Genomic DNA, 10139 nt, shown 5'->3' with positions numbered 1-10139 from the left:
CCCGAATTTGATGATAACTTGATCTCAAATCAATTTTTGAATAAATCTTAGCTGCACCAAGCTCATCTAATAATTCGTCAATAGTAGGAATGGGAAAACAATCTTTCACTGTTATTGCATTTAAGGCGCGGTAATCAACGCAAAAGCGCCAACTACCATCTTTTTTTTTAACAAGTAACACTGGGGACGAATAAGGACTGGTGCTGGGTGTTACAATACCCTCATCAAGCATTTCCTGCAAAATTTGGGACATAACCTCTTTTTGGGTATGGGGGTAACGGTATGGTTTTCTAGAAACTGGGGATGAGTGAGGTAGTAATTGGATGTGATGGTCATGAGTTCGCTTAGGTGGTAGGCCATGAGGTTGTTGAAAAATTGTGTCAAATTGTTGAAGGATGGGAATTAGGGCAGGATGGTTAGTTTGGGTGCTTGGTTTTGTGGGCTGGGCAGGTGAGGAGAGGGTTAAAAACTGTATGGTATGGAACGAGGCGATTGAGTCCGTATGCATCATCCGAGTAATCTGATGGAAAGTAGAGGGTTGAAGTGAAAGTTGGGCGTCTCCTTTTAGAGTGATGGTATGTTCCCCTACCGTAAAAGTCATTGATGGAACAACAAAATCCGAAATGACCGGCCTAAGAGTCCGTAGCCATTCAATTCCGAGCACCACATCTGCTCCCTTAATAGGAAAAAGGTAAAATGGAATGCGGAACAATTGATTTTGTAACATGATAGGAGTATCATTGCATAAGCCTGAACAGTAAATATGGGCACCATTTCCCACCATAACAGGGAATGTAGGGGTAGGAGAAATACTGAACTGTAAATGATGTGCCAACCGAGGTTGAATTACATTGTGTGAAATCCTTGTATCCACCAGGACCGTGACTTGCTGGCCAGAAATGGATCCAAGGAACCTTAAGGTCTTAGGAGATAGTTGCCCTTCTAGGGCTTGTTCCGAGAGCTGAAAATGAATCAAGTCTGGTTCGTCCACACTAGGGTCCTCGTCCACCTCTTCGATAGCCATGAAGGTTTCACTAGAAACATCGGCCAAGTCATGGGACAATAAAATGTGAAACTGTTTGGGCTGGCATCTATGGCCCTCTTGAAACTTTTCATTACAGTTATAGCAAAGACCTTGGGCACGTCGCTCTTGCATTTGAGCGATGGTAAGTCGGCGAAAAGGGATAGTATTAGTGGTTCTGGGCTGGGTTGTGCTGTTGAGGGTTTGAGTGACTGGTCGTGGGAAAGCTTGAGTGTGTGGTGGGTTAAAGGGGTGATAAGGGCGTGGATTGGGTGATTTAGAATCCTTAATCTTAGCTTCAACGAGCTTAGCAAGACCCAATGCCTCTGCAATATGTGTTGGTCTCAAGATTGCCATTTGATGCCTGATTTCAGTGTGTAATCCTGAAATGAAGCAGTTAAGAATAGCTTCAGGAGGTAGACCCCAAACTCTGTTATTAATTAGCTCAAAAATGTTTTTGATATTCCGCAACAGATCCCGTTTGCCTCAATTTAAATAGTTCAGCCTGATGATTCTCATAAGTAGATGGACCAAAACGAATCTCGAGACAACGGGTGAAACTGTCCCAATCAATAATAGTATGATTATAAAAGGCCCATTTGAACCAGCTTAAGGCCTCTCCCTTCATGTAAAAAGAGACAATATGAAGCCGTTGTTCCTGTGGGATCTGATAAAGGTGGAAAAACTGTTCCGCCTGAAATAACCAATCCAAGGGTTCTGTCCCATCAAAAGTGTTTAAATGTAATTTGGGTGGTCGAGGTTGCTGATTTCCAGCAACTGGGGTTTGTGGCCGAGTATATGGTTGTGGTGGGGGAAATTGTGGATGGCTAGGTGTTGGAATGTATTGGGTAAATTGAGGGGGTAGTGGTGTGTTGAAGTGGATGGGAGAGGGGGTTTGTGGGAAAGGGTTAGGGGTGGTAAGATGTGGGATGGGCGTTGGGTGGGAGATGTGAGAAGAGGAGCCCAAGGCTGGCGGTTCAGGGGGTAGCGGAGGTGGCGCCGACATTCCGGCCAGCTTGTCTGTGATCGCACGTAAAGCTTCAACGATCGCTTCATGCCTAGCATCTTGTTGGTCCTTGTTTTCTTGCAGTTTTTCTGCAAAAATTTGGGCAAGAGATTCATCGATCTCCTTTGCGGCGTTTTTTGGAGGCATAGTTCACGAAATGAAAGCACCAATGATAATAACAGTATATGAAAAACAACAATTATAAAACAGATCAAGAGCATAAACTGAAATTTTACTAAGAAATTTAACAACTTGATATTTTCTGCCTTCTAATCCTCCTGAACACAATAAATACTCAAAGAGGATTCCTTTAGGGTTCTGCCCAGGATGGGCTTACAAGGGCCCAAAATATTAAAAGTAAGACAATTAATATTTATTTAAATTCTACATAATCAGATAGCCACTTGGGCTTGAGTTTGCTCCTTGTGGGCCTAGTCTGTCCCCCAGCTTCAGTGGTGGCCCAATCAGTGGTATCAAGTAGCCTTCTCCAATAAATGGCTCACAACAGCTCTATATTGGATTGGATGAGCTTTGTAATCACCTGGAACAAATAATAATAATAATAATAATAATCAAGTTAAGCGAATTCAAGTTTGCCAGTAACCGTGAAAATGGGTCTCAGACAAACCTACGTGAGAGGAGCTACTCAAATTGACAAGGTTGACATCTCCATTAAGATTGCGTAATCGTTGGGAAAAATTGTAGATACTTTGGTATCGCACAAGGTTATCATTCTCGGAACATAAAATGAGAAATGGAGCTCTATAGTTCTAAAAACAAAAATGAAATCAGAGTTTAAAAAAATCTTCAAAGAAAATAAAATATTTAAGATTCCAAGTGGTTCAAGATAGATACTTACAATAGAAGAATATAAGGCTTGCCAATGTTCAGCAGCTAGGGATTCAAACCTAGTTAGGTATAAAGAATCTAAACCAGAAGCAACAGATTTTGCTACCCAAGAAACAAGCTTTGATGGTCCAGGCACTTTCGCAACGGAAGGGTTCAGAGAAAAGCGGAAGCCAAAATCACTTATAACATCTAGTGGACCAGAATCATATATGTGTCCCGGAACACAGTTCCTAAGCAATTGATAGTTACGCTTCACAAAATAAATCAATTATTAACAAATTTCATGATGATCATAAAGTAGAAGACATCAATTAAAGAAACAAGCAAGGATTGAACGAATACAGGCTGGAACTATAAACTACAAAAGCTGCATTACCATGTAGGCTGGAACTTCACACCCTCCATCAATAAGCTGCATTTTATGAAAAGCTGTTATAGTGGGCATTTATACTCATAGGACATAGAAAAATATTTATTATCATCTATTTAGGATAAGATTTGATGCCTAACATTACCTGAAACAGCTTGTACATGCAGGCTTTTGACCCAGCAGAAAAAGCGGCAAATACAACAGGACATGGCGTGGTCCTCAGCTCCTGCATAATCCAAAGGAATTGTTTTGCTTAAAAGTTAAAACCTAAGATGTAAAACTAAGAAATGATACCCGGTTCATAGCATCATTAAGTGTTTTGTTAATTTACATTTTAAAGTATCAATACAAATCTTAGCAGATCTTCCAATTTCTAAAACTAACCTTGATAAGTTCTTTAGCAACACAAAACGCCAATGACATGGCACTTTCATCATTGAAACTTCATAAGAGAGGAAAGTTATAACAAAGACTATAGCTCTATCAGATGAATACACATTTAATAAGGTGGTGAATTGTCGGCTTGCGAGTTAGGTTTAGGAAGGAAATAAAGGAAAATGGAAGACTTCATAGCCATCTTACAAGTGTATTTCATGGCTTTGTAACCTTCTCTTTCTATTCTTTCCCCTCCAAGACTCATCTCAGAAATAAACCCTTAGTTGGTTATCAGATGAACATGTCTTAAGTGCTCTTCAGAAAAGGATTTAGGATAATATAATGCCATGTCACATTTAGGTAACTAATCTGCTTAATATCTTTTTACTGGACAATAGTATATGATGATGTACACACTTCTCACATATTCTTTTTTTTACAATTACAGCAAATTTTCCATTCTACATTTCATTAACCTAACTGGAAGGAAAGCTCAATTTTCCCAACACTTGTACGATGTAGAGACATGTATATTCGGACAAGTCTCTGAAATTACCATGTGCATCAAAGTGGAGCTAGAACCTCCTCCTTTAAGAGTTGCAGCTAAACGAGTAGCTGCCTAATAAAATTCAACATTAAATTAGTAAACAATAATCATGTCTCTCCAGCCCACCCATATTCTCGATTCATATGTCTGTGTAAGCTCGATAAAGATTGCTCGTGTTCTCTAAATAGCCTATTGAATGATTTGGCTTTTTATAAAACACAACAATGTCATTTAATCAATGTAGTCCACTTCCCTAAATAGCCTATTGTTGTTATTGTTATTATTCGCAATGGGTTCCCTTTAATTCAAATTGACAAAGCAGGTTATCGCCTAGTTTCCACCAATGATCTACGAACTTCGTGAATATAATCTCTATATAAACATTTGACATTAAATAGCATTATGCTAATTTCACATGTAGCCTACTTTTTTTTAAATTTCATTCTCATTTCACATGGGTTGGCAACATAACATGCAAGATACAACTACTAAAACTATCCTCTCATAAACTTGAGATAAGGTACATATGTGGAGAAAAAACCTACGTGAATGTGCACATGCCGAAAAAAGAGGCATGTAATCTTTTCCAGAAGTTTGAAACAAAACCTCAAGATAATCTAGTACTAGTAATGTCATCAAAATATAAAGCCCTCAGCTAGAAGGTCAAATTTTACCTCCTAAATGTAATAATTCTCACTGATAATCCAAAGAACTAAACACATCAATAACCAAAATATACATGATTATACCAAGCCTGAATTCTTCAGTTCAAATTGTGTATGAAAAAGCTTTGATTTTTACAATATATCTCCCTCATCTAATACCATTATACCAACTCCACAAATTCTATGATCCACTAATTCCATTTATCAATCAAATCAGTTCATAATCAACAAATAACAACATCAAATGGAAAAGTTGGCACAATGATAAAAGAAAAGATGAAATTAAAAAAACAAAAACAAAAATAAAAACTTACGCGGAGAGATAATGGGCATAACAAACAAGGGGAATCCATCAGAAAGAAGAGTACAAATCTACAAAATCTGGTAAAAGGGTATGTGGAACAGAAACCCAAGTAAAGATTACAACGATTCCTTTAAAATCAGTGACATCTTTTCTTCCCCAGTAGATATTACCGCCTCTGACGGCACCACCTTCAGCTTCAGCTCCATGCATAGCTCGGAGAAGACCCAGTAGTGAAATTGAGGTGTGTTCTTTCCTACAACACAAAGGTACGGAACAACAGTTGATCGGTTGCTGAGGATGGAGAAGAGGAAAGACGCCAACTTAGCAAGATGATGTAGAAGAGCTGGACTCGCCGGTGGAGGTACCTGAAAAGGTTCTCCAACGATCAAGTCAGTATAGAGATTAATAGAGTGAGTAATGCTAAAGAGTAGAGAGATTAAGATACTTCTTGTTGGTAGAAACTCCCTATTTATAGAGGGGAGAGTTGACTTTGGGCTTTTGGCAGGTAGCTTAGCACGTAGCCTACCAAGAATATTATCGGGGGTTGCTTTTTCCGTGTCAGGCGGTCTGCCAGGACCGTACTCTGTGCTACTCTTGTCTTTTAGCCTGTGGCTGGTTTGGTAGCCGTTCTGCAATCTGTCTGCCGTACTGGCAAGTGGGTTGGTGAGGTACAAATGGCATGCTAGGGGATGTCTCCAAGGTCAACTCTGGTGGGGCAAACACGCGAGACCTACCTCGGCGACCAAGTATGCGGGTATTTGGCTCGCCGGGTAGGAATAGTTGCCCCAAATCTGCCAGGATGCTGGGCGAGCATGTTGGGAGACTCTATACGAGCCTCGCACGACTTGGATTACTTTGTGAGGCGACCAAGCATGCGGGTCTTTGGTTCGCCGGGTAGGAACATATTTAAAGGGTAAAAATGTTACATGACACAATTTTCTCCTTTTATTTTTTATGCGCTTTCCTCTCTATTATTGAAAGAAGATCCTAACCTGAGTTATAGAGGTTTAGTTAAGGATCCTCAGGTTTTGATCTTTACCTTCAGGTGCTCATCCTAGTTGTAATGCTCATGATATCCTCTCTAAAATATTTTATAGATTTATATTAATGATAATACTGGTAAAATAAGAGTGTGGAAAATAATAAAACTAGTAAGATATAGAAACTAATGTATAAATAAAAACAAAATCAAGACAAGGATTTTCAAAAGAAAATGAAAGTGGAAAAGTTTTTAAAACCCCGATAAGAGTTTGTTAAACCATGTTGGAAAGTGTTTTCCCCAAAATATCATCCTCTAACTCTTAACTCTTATTCACCCTTAATACCCTCCTTCAATTCTTCCTCACAAGTCCTCAAACTTTATTCACCCTCAAACCTTATCCTAACTCAGCCATTTTTCCTCATACTTTCTCAACATCATTTACTCATTCATTCTCCAAACTTACTTTCACTTAACCTCATCAGAGTATGATACTTGAATGTGAGTCATGGGCATCTCTTTATTTTTTCAACCTTGTGATTAGAATAGAGAAGTTCAAAAAAATCAACTTCTATACTATAGTAGATAAGTTTTTCAACTTCTCTACTATAATATGGTTGAGAGATATTGAGGGAGAAGATTAAGAGTGAGTTGGGACAATGTTTGAAAGTAAATGGCAGCTTCCGGTCATTACATTTTAAAGCTTCAGTTATATACTATTATTTTATTATTCACCATTCATGTTTAATTATTATTAATTCTTTAAAAAAATATTATTATTACAATATTAAGAAGTTATTTTGAAGGACAGGTGCAATATCACATCATTCAGTTACTCAACTGACAAATGATTTTACAGTAACTTAGAAGTTAGAAGTGGTCATTGCATTCATGATACAACTGTTGGTATCCGTGTAACACGTTGGAGTGCTATCTGTTGGGAATTCTTTATGGTTGGTGAAATACCAATCTTAGGATTTTGAATCTCATGATTCTCAAACACATATATGAAACAAAGGATGCAATGTCATACCTGTATCCATGTTCTTGGATGTGCTCATTTGATCTACGTTTCTGAAAGAGGTTTTGTGATATGATGGTCTTCCTCAATCAAATCCATGATTCCTCTTGGGACTTGCGTTTTCACTCTGATGGGGAGAGGAGAAAACTGAATTTGATTTGGTGTGTTGGGGACCATAACCTTCCTTATGCGTTAACTTATAGGGTTCCCATTATCCCCTATAGGTTAACCTGATGGGTATCCACCCATTAAGCCTATATATGTTATCAGCTTTTAGAAATCTATGAGGTGCTAGTAATTAGATCACTTATAATGTAACCCCTGAAATAAATAACCGATATCATTGTATCAAATATATGATGTCCACCTTAATTAGAAATTATAAATTCCTAACAATCTCCCACTCCAGGTGGAAAAATCGTAGAAATTATTCTCGGATTTATCAACTTAGATCTGACACTTCAGGTGGAGAAATCCATTTGTGCTCTAGAAATCCCGATGAGGTTAAAATTGAGAAATTGGAACACTCTAACTGAATGTGTCTAATGATCGTGAAACACTCTATTCTAGAAGCGTTTCAGGGCTCTATTTATGAGGGTTAGAGTGTAAGAAAGTTCCTTGAAGAAATAGAACCATGCTTTGCCAAAAATGAAAAGGCGGAGACGAGTAACCTTTTGGCTAAACTCATCTCCATGAAGTATAAAGGCAAATGGAACATAAGGGAGTACATTATGGAGATGTCTAATCTCGCATCAAAACTCAAGTCACTTAAGTTCGAGCTTGGTGATAACTTGCTCGTGCACTTGGTTTTGATCTCGCTTCCTGCACACTTTGGGCAATTAAAAGTGAGTTATAATACTCAGATGGACTATGTGCAAGAGGAAGAGAGACTGCAGAGAGATAAGGCTGAAAGTGCTCACTTAACTATGACATCTCATAATAAGATAAGAAATAACAATAAGGATGCTATGAAAAGGCTATTTGTGTTTTTCCTCAGAGAATGTGGATTTTTTTTGCAATACACTATGCCAAGCAAACCTAGCATGAAAGGTTTTGTTGAGTGATTAAATCTAACTCTTAAGGATATGGTGAGAAATATGATTAATCATTCTTCATTGTCAGAGTCTCTTTGGGGAGATCTTTAAAGACCACGGTTTACATCCTTAATAGGGTGCCAAGTAAAGCAGTTAACAAGACCTCATGTGAGCTTTGAACTAATAAAAGACCAAGCTTAAAACACTTGCGCATTTGAGGTTGTCTAGCTGAGGCACGACCTTGTAGGCCGCATGAAAGAAAACTAGACTTAAGAACAGTTAGCTACTATTTTTTTGGTTGTGCTGAACGCTCTCGGGGCTATAAATTTTATGATCCCACTTCAATACTTTTTTGAGATGGGCAATGCAAGATTTCTTGAGGAAGTTGATTCTGGGAAGGAAGAGAACATAAGGAATGTTGTCTTTGAGGAAGAACCTATCGCTGACAGTGAACAAATTCTTGTACCTATTACCATTCAAGGAATAAATTCGATAATAGATGATAATACCCAGAATATTGTCCCTGACAATATTTCAGAACAAGACAACAATGAGGTTCTCCCTCAAATACCTATAGAACAAATTCAACAACCTCAAGAAGTAGAAGTGTCATTAAGGAGACCCACTAGAGAGAGGAGAAGTGCAATTCCCGATGATTATATTATATTTTTTCAAGAACATGAGGATGGCATTGGGTTAACAGAAGATGATCCACTGAACTTTTGTCAAGTCATGAAAAGTTCTAACTCTTAAAAGTGAATCGATGCCATGAAGGATGAGATGAATTCTATGCATGATAATGACGTTTGGGATCTTGTCGAATTACTTGAAGGTGCAAAACCTATTGATTATAAAGAAACCTTCTCTCCAGTATCTTCGAAGGATTCTTTTAGAATAATATTGGCACTAGTAGCTCATTTTGATTTAGAGCTACATCAGATGGATGTTAAGACTGCGTTTCTAAATGGTGACCTTAAGGAAACGATCTATATGCTGCAACCATAAAACTTTTTGTCAGCTAGCTCAAAGTCAATGGTATGCAAATTAAAGAAATCTATCTATGAGCTTAAACAAGCTTCTCGTCAATGGAATCACAAATTTCATCAAATTATTACCTGGTATGGTTTTGAGGCAAATAAAGTTGAAGATTGTGTATACCATAAGTTCAGTGGGAGTAAATTTATCTTCCTGGTATTATATGTCGATGATATACTGATTGCCAGCAGTGATATGAGACTATTGCATGAGACCAAGAGATTTCTAACGAAGAATTTCGAAATGAAAGATCTTGGGGAAGCTTCTTTTGTAGTAGGTATTCGGATACTGAGAAATCGCTCTCAAGGTATCCTAAGGTTATCACAAAAAACTATATAGATAAAGTCCTGAATAGATTTGGCATGAAAGACAATAAGCTAGGGGATACCCCTATAGTTAAGGAAGACAAATTTAGTCTCGAACATTGCCCCAATAATGACCTTGAAAGATACGATATGCAAAAGATTCCTTATACATCTGCAGTAGGAAGTCTAATGTATGCTCGAGTTTGCACACGTCCCGACATAGCGTTTGTTGTGGAAGTTTTGGGCAGATATTTGAGTATTCCTAGAATGCATCATTGGAAGGTAGTCAAACGTGTTATGCGTTACTTGAAGAGAACAAAGGAGTACATGCTCACTTATCGGAGATCTGAGAATTTAGAGATCATTGGGTACTCTGACTCCGATTTTGCTGGATGTCTAGATAGTAGACAATCCACCTCCGGATATGTGTTTGTATTGGCTGTAGGTGCTATCTCTTGGAAGTCTACAAAACAGATACTCATAGTCCCTTCAACCATTGTTGTGGAGTTCATGGCTTGTTTTGAAACATCAGACCATGACATATGGTTGCGAGATTTTGTCACTAGTTTACATGTGGTCGATGGTATTGAAAGACCATTGAGGATTTACCGTGACAACAAGTTCGCGG

General features: G+C 38.2%; 1 pseudogene; it reads right to left on the bottom strand.

The window, feature by feature from the left end:
- The window catches only part of LOC109331027, an 8716-nt pseudogene extending 3355 nt beyond the window's left edge, over window positions 1–5361 (bottom strand).

This window comes from Lupinus angustifolius, chromosome LG17 (assembly GCF_001865875.1).
Source record: "Lupinus angustifolius cultivar Tanjil chromosome LG17, LupAngTanjil_v1.0, whole genome shotgun sequence".
In the NCBI taxonomy this organism is placed as follows: Eukaryota; Viridiplantae; Streptophyta; class Magnoliopsida; order Fabales; family Fabaceae; genus Lupinus; species Lupinus angustifolius.
This window is presented reverse-complemented; position numbering and strand designations above follow the sequence as displayed.